Raw genomic sequence first — 7,389 nt, 5'->3', positions numbered from 1 at the left:
AAGACATTTACAAACAGTGCCTAGTGGGCAAATTAAATCAAAGGCCTCACTTCATTTGATCAGTGATAATTTATTTGGGGACGAAAGAGGAGAATCAAGAGTCCCTGATATGGTCAGATATTGTTGACTCTCAACCCACCTTAACCTCACTCTATTGTAGAGTTCAGGGGTTGTTATCTGGGATGACCAACTGTGTATACAGCCCAGAATTTTCATCTGTCAAGGATCACTTAAGCCCAAGAACGTCTGTCAAGGAAGTTAGACTAGATTATCCTTTAAACTCTCTGTTCAGTTACTCCAAACCTAAAACTAATTGCATCTAATTATTAGTGATAAAGAGGGTGGACATAACTACATCATGATGATTCACCACAGTGACTAAGAAGCCAGAATACCTGGCCAGGAAATTAAAAAAATACATTTTCAGCATCCTTTCGAAGTATCTTTACAATAATAAATTATACATTTTTGTTCCAGAACCTCTTAAGTGAGCCAGCCTTCAGCAGATGGAAGTTTGTACAAAAGGGTCAGATTGTAGATAATCTTGAGGCATGAAGGCAAGCTATTAATAGTCGATTCTGACTTTTGTTCAAAGCCTTGGTAGAATGAGACTGCTTTGTGCAATCATGATTTAGACAATGAACTATTCACACACCCACTCCAAACAGAACAGATTGATAACCATTTAATCTATGTTAGTTGGCGAAAAAAAACTTCAGAGATACGGAATCTCATTTCAATGTACTTGTTCCTGATAGCTCCAAAATGCCACCATGTGACATGCCAAGAGGCCTGTACTGGAGTGGGTTTACATAAGACGAAATGATCTAAATGGTTCTGATGATATATTTTACTGGGTCACTTAACACTGGAAAGCATAACAAGCTTATGTGCTTCACAGAATTCTTCAGGCAAAAGTTGTATGTGACTTAAAAGCTTGCCACTGTTACCAACATGATGGTTCAACTACAGTGGGACATAATTTGAACTTAGTGATTCTCTCTGAGGCCAGGATGACACCTGTGCTCAAACACACATGTTTTGCATAAAGGGAAATTACAAGGAGTAATACTTGTAACATCTCTCATATTAATACTCCCAGTCATTAAGATCATGATCTGAGGCCCTCCTCCAGGTGTCCCTGCCAAATGAGCCAAAGTGCGTAGCTATAAGAAAGAGGGCCTTTTCAGTGGTGGCACCCTATTTGTTGAATGCTCTTCCCAGAGAGTCTTGCCTAGCACCTATGTTAAGATCTTTCTGCCACCAGGTGAAGAGTTTTTTTCCCAAGCATCTTAACTGTTTTTAGTGGGTTTAGTGCTCTATTCTGCTGTTGGTTTCAAGTTGATTTTATGATGTAATGTTTTTATTCTTCGCTGCTGGTTTTATCTTGGTTTTATTCTGTGCTGCTTTTTTTGGTTTTGTTTTAATGTTTGTACTATATGTTTTTAATATATTGTACGCTGCCCAGAAAAGTTTGATTATTAGGCAGTTTAAAAGTACAGTAAATAAATAAAATAGCTATTCTTAAACAGGAGTTTTATTTTTCAAATGCCCATTTAAAAACAAGGTGTGAAAATAACTCTTGATGAAAATTTCAGCTCTCCTCACAAATGGTGACATTGCATTTCAAAAGTGCTATGGAATAATTTTTACCTCTAAGAGCACCTACTCCAGTTCTAATCAAAAGGAAGCAGATGATATTTTCTATTGGACCTTTTACCTCAGGCTAAACATTGTATAATCAATGAAATATGCCAGTTCTCAACTAGGTATCAAAATGGACCTCCAACCAATCAGCTGTCATTCCAGTATCTCAGTCTTCATGAAACCTATGAGATTACATTTCCATTTTCCTCCCCTGTTTGAAAATGGAGGAGGGGCTGAACTCGTTTTTGAACATGAACCACAAAATTATGTTCTAGGCTTGTGTACCAAAATTTCCCTTCAAGGCAATTCAGCTTTCAATGAAACAAAGCCCAAGTTTTCAGAAGTTCTCATTTTTTTTAAGCAAATGACAAGTCAGATTAGTATGAGAAGATGCAAAAGAGGACAGGCTCCTGTGCCTGTCATAGTAAAGTAGAAGAGACAATTTTGGAAAATGAATAAGGGCGCAATCCTATGGCTGCTGGACAGTGGCTAGACGGCCATAGGATTTTTCGGTTTGGGGGAACCAACCTCAGAGCCAGTGCTCTGAAGTCGGTTCCCAGAAAACTGCCTCACTGACCCTTCCCCCACTGCCTCGTGCAAGGCGCAGTTCATCCCCAGCTCCGCGCTCGGAAGAGCCGCAGGGGGAGGGGGCATTCCGGGGGCAGGGCTGATGGAAGAGCTGTTGCGACGCTCCATATGTGCCATCTGGCCCCTGCCCCCCCCCCCCCCGCTCTGAGCCGCCTGGGTAGACCGCCGAAATCGGCCATCTACCTGCAAATGCAGGGCGGCCGGAGCATGGAGGAGAAGATCCTCGCTACAGTCCACCCGCCCTGCATTGGATAGTTGATTGCCTCCAAGTTTAGAGGTGGCCGACCATCCCCATAGGATTGCGCCCTCCATATCAAAAGGTACTTGTCCAGAAATGCCTTCCTCTACATAGCTGGCAAAGGCCTAGGAGCCAGTTCTCCTTTACACCTGCACCTATTCTAGGTGCAGTTGTGACTAACCCTTTAGATGCTAACGAATTAAAAGCATGAAATTTGCTGCATGTTCCATTCACTCTCACTTCATCTTTGCATTGGCTGCAATGGTAATTCCTGCCTCTTGGGCTACAGCTGTGCCCTCTCGCTTCAAAAGTAGCATTCACACATGCTTGCAGCCTAAGAAAACTGCTGAGAAGCAAGACAGGCCGTTGCCATTGAAAAAAAGAATTGCTGTATGCGCCGTATCTCAGCAACAGTGCTTACAGAAAAGAAAAGAAAGAAAGAAGCAACAGCAAAGGCAGAACTCCAAGTGGCTGCTTGGCAAACACCAGGCATTGGTACCTGATACAAACAGAGACAAAGTAGCTTTTCTGCACTCAGTGAGTTTTTAACAGGACAGCCAAGAGGAAAAAACTTTGGCCAAGGAATAGAAGTAAAGGTACTAATTGCAAAGCTGTTAAGAAATACACCCTTTTAAACTTTGCCGCAACAGACCACAGTAAAAAGCATGCTCCTGCATTATCAAAAGGACGCTCACAGGAACCTAGATACAAAGATGGCGACTGGAACCCAAGAGGAGGATGCAACAAAAGAAACAGGGAAGCAAATAGGTTGGCTAGAGCAGCGTTTCCCCCCATAAGGGTGGGAGAATTGGGCATCAAGGCCCACAAGCAAGTCAGCATTCTGCAAATAACCATGTAAAATGTACTTAAGAAAGCACAGTGTGTGGACATGCTTTAAATACCTGACATATCAGAAGAACTATTTTGTTTGCACAAAGACTCAGTTTGCCTTAAAAATGAAGAGAATCTACAGCATCCTCCTGTGGGTATCCTCCTCTAGTACATCTTTCCCCACCCCTTACCCCAATCTCACAACTAGATATAATTTCAGAGAGGAGATCTTTTCAAAACTATGCTCATAAATTGGAGGCAGAGGGAATTAACTAGGCTGCCTTTGTATTTGAAAACAAGGGCTCCAATCCTAAACACATATACCAGGAAGCAAGCTCTCTTCAACTCAGTGGAATGTACTTCTGGAGGAAACTTACAGGGTGCAGGCCCCTCCTCAACACACTTTTGTGTGGCTTTTCTGCTGCAACACAGGCAGAAATTCTGCAGAAATTTAAAGAACTCCCTGCTTTAATGGTCTGTTTTTTCCTAGCGTGAGGTCAATGAGATCCTGACATATCACTGTGTATGTGCAAGACACAGGTTTAGTTGCACAGGACTTCCTGCCTCAGAAACCAGCTTTCCCCACTTCCCTTTCACAAAAGCATAACTCTCTTCTAGTCTTCTGTCCTTTAGCTGCGTTTCTGACTCACTCTAGCAAACATTTTACACTGGCCTCCTTAAGTAGCATAGCAGGAAGAGGCACCTCCTAAGTATAATCTTGACACAAGCTTTGGGTCCCTTATACTCCCCGAGTTCAAGGTGGTGGTGGTTCTCCACACTATGAGAAAGATCAATTGCTGTTCCTTAGTCTTCAGGCTTCATGAGCTCTGACAGGTAACAGGGCTGCTCTGGCTTTCTTTTGCTTTTCTCTCACTCCTTATTTGCAACTTGGTCTTTGGAAAAACAAATTCCCATTCTTAAGTTTTCCCAGTTCTGTACTTCCCTGTCAGGGAATGTATTTGGACTTCCATCTTCATGTATATCGCATGCGCCAGATTTACTGCTGTCGTAGGGAGCTGCAGGACTAACCAGTGGTAATAGAAGATGCAACTGGTAAATGTGATTGATCCATTCTCAATGTCAGAAACAAGATCAGATCAATTAATCAGATCTACCAATAGCATTTTCTGAATTTGTACTGGAATCTCATGGTTTACTGGGAACATGACGAAGCTGGCAGGTGTGCTTATATGTCCGATATGAAATACAGCCCTAACTGTGACTTAAGTGGCATAGGCTGATTTGCAGGGAGCTGGAGGGCAGATGGCAGGCTGGATAAGAGCTCCAAAATTTATGTGGCTAATGGAAGTTAAGAATACTCCTCCCTCTGCCACCAGGAAGAGCTAGAAGATCAGAGGTGCTGATGGTTGCGTGCCTTTCTCTGTGTATGGCATGAAAGCTAAAACCAGCTGTGATTGGATCAGGAGCCCTTAAAGGTTTGCCCGTGGCAATAACCTATATTGGGCTTGGAAGATAAGCATCCCTGTCTATAGCTGCTTGTTGAATGCTAGTACTTGATGCATGCCAGCTGTATGGATGGGTTTGAAGACTGACAAATGAGATGTAATAAAATCACAAACCCCCAGAGAGAAGCCAGATGTTTGTCAAGTGTGCTTCCCTTTGTTTCCTATCTGGGCCAGAAAGCAGGTGATTCCAGTCCTTCCAGAATGGACATCTATGGCTTTCAGAAATAAAATGCTTTTTTGTGGGTCAAAAAATGATTGGGGCAGTTACTGATAGCTGCTTTTGGAAGAAGACCAATATTCTGTCTAATAAAGATTGGTTCCAGAAGGTCTAGGACACTGTTTACATGATAAAATTGACTTAATTAAGAAGATATAAAGAACAAGGTTATGTAAACAAATTTATTCAGAACTGGTCACTTTTTGTAATGTATTGGAATTTGAAATTCATGGGTGGTTCAAGGCCTAATGTCTGAAATGTTATAAGTGTCTTTTTTTTTCTTTTTTTGGTTATACCTTGTATTTGCGAAAATAATAATAAAGAATACATTAAAAATGATCAGGGCAGAATCTGAGGGGTTTTTATCAGATCCAGTGTAGCTATTAAGGGAGACTATCTATCTCCTCCCAAGGCAGCATACAACAGTAAAACACATAAAACTAATACAATATTAAGAACAATAAAAACACAATTAAAAACACTAAGTACACAATAAAAGCAGCAATAAAACGACAACAAAAACAGCTATAAAAACAGCAATGACAGCAGTCATATCAGGAGAAAGCCAGAGTAAAATATGTTTTCAAGGCTTTCTTAAAAGCTTGTAATGATCAAACATGGTGGGCCTACAATGGTAACTTATTCCATAGGCGTGGGGCCACTGCAGAGAAGGCCTTCTCACGTGTAGTCAGCCGCCTAAGTGATCTCACAGGTGGACTAATGAGGAGGGCCTCTCTTGCTGATCTTAAAGTGTGGGCAGGCTGATATGGGTGAAAGCAGTCCTTCAAGTAATTTGGTCCCAAACCATTTAAGGCCTTAAAGGTCAAAATCAGCACTTTAAATTGGGCTTGGAAACACACTAGTAACCAGTGCAGCACAGGTATATGCTGCAGCATAGGTGTTATATGATCAAATTGGCTTGCCTCCACCAACACTTAGGTGGCTGCATTCTGCACATCCTGAAGTGTGTGAACTGTCTTCAAAGGCAGCCCCACGTACAGCACATTACATTAGTCCAGCCTGGATGTCACTAGTGCATGGATAACTGAGGCAAGGTCTGTAGTCTCCAGATAAGGCTGCAGCTGGCATACCAGCCTAAGCTAGCAAAATGCACTCCTGGACACTGCAGCCACCTGGCCCTCCCCAGTTACCTCAGAGTCCAGACTACACACTTGGTATTTTAGGGGGTGTGCAACCCCAAGACCAGTTGTAAACCTCCATCCAAAGTAGTTGGTTTCCCCGCCCACAGTACCTCCATCTTGTCTGGATTAAGTTTCAGCTCATTTACCCTCATGAACCCCCAAACAGCCTCCAGAAACTGGTTCACAAGTTCGATAGCCTCCATGGGTACACGGAAACAAGAGGTAGAGCTGGATATCATCCTCCTACTTTTGACACTTCAGCCCAAACCTCCTGATGACTTCCCTCAGCCGTTTCATGTAGATATTAAAAAGCATGAGGGACAGAACAGAAACTTGCAGCACCCCACAGGCTAACAGCCATGGGCTGGAACAAAAGTCCCCCAGTGCCACCTTCTGAGACGGCTCCCTCCAGGAACGACCAGAACCACTTTAAAACCGTGCCTCCCAAGCACAATCCAAATAAACGATCCAGAAAGACATGATAGTTGATGGTCTTGAAAGCCACTGAGAGGTCCAGAAGAACTGAAAGGGTTGCACTCGCCCACTCATTCCCTGGTGTTAAGTCAGCAACCAGGGAGACCAAGGCTGTTTCCGTCTCATAACCAGGTCTGAAATCTGATTGGAATGGATCTAAATAATCAGTAACATCCAACACTGCTTGGAGCTGTAAGGCTGCTACACACTCTAGCACCTTGTCCACAAATGGCAAATTTGATATGGGGTTTTGTGAAATGGAGAGAGCATTAAGTTGCCTATAATAATACACCAGAGAACAATCCGTGTCACATCTCTGTAGTCTCATCTGCATCTCACAATCTGGTCTGTGCCAACTCCTTCAGACACAGCTGAAGCTGCAGTCCTCTTTACATTCGCCACACCGGAAAAGAAGGCAAATTATCTCCAGCAAGGAGATACTGGGTTGATCTGTCATGATCTGTGACTGTCAGCATGGGCTGTAATTGGCTCCCTGAACTTGTGGGGTACAAGTTGTGCACGGTATTGTTCCATGCTGGACATCCTCCAAAGGCTTAGTCTGAACATGCCATAAACCTGGTATTAAGTTGGCTTAGGGTGCCATTCTATGGCTAGGGAATCCTGGGAATTGGAGGACTTCTTTCTGTTTGAACATGCCTAGGGTTCCACCCTTAGTAACTGAAGTTGCAGTCCTATATGCACTTACCTGGGGAGTAAGCCCCACGGAACTCAGTGGGACTTATTTCTGAGAAGACATTAGGGATGTGTGACTCTGTCAAGCTCAAG

Source organism: Heloderma suspectum, chromosome 9, assembly GCF_057233095.1.
Source record: "Heloderma suspectum isolate Gila_16-S chromosome 9, 16-S_ref, whole genome shotgun sequence".
In the NCBI taxonomy this organism is placed as follows: domain Eukaryota; kingdom Metazoa; phylum Chordata; class Lepidosauria; order Squamata; family Helodermatidae; genus Heloderma; species Heloderma suspectum.
Note: the sequence above shows the minus strand (reverse complement) of the source record.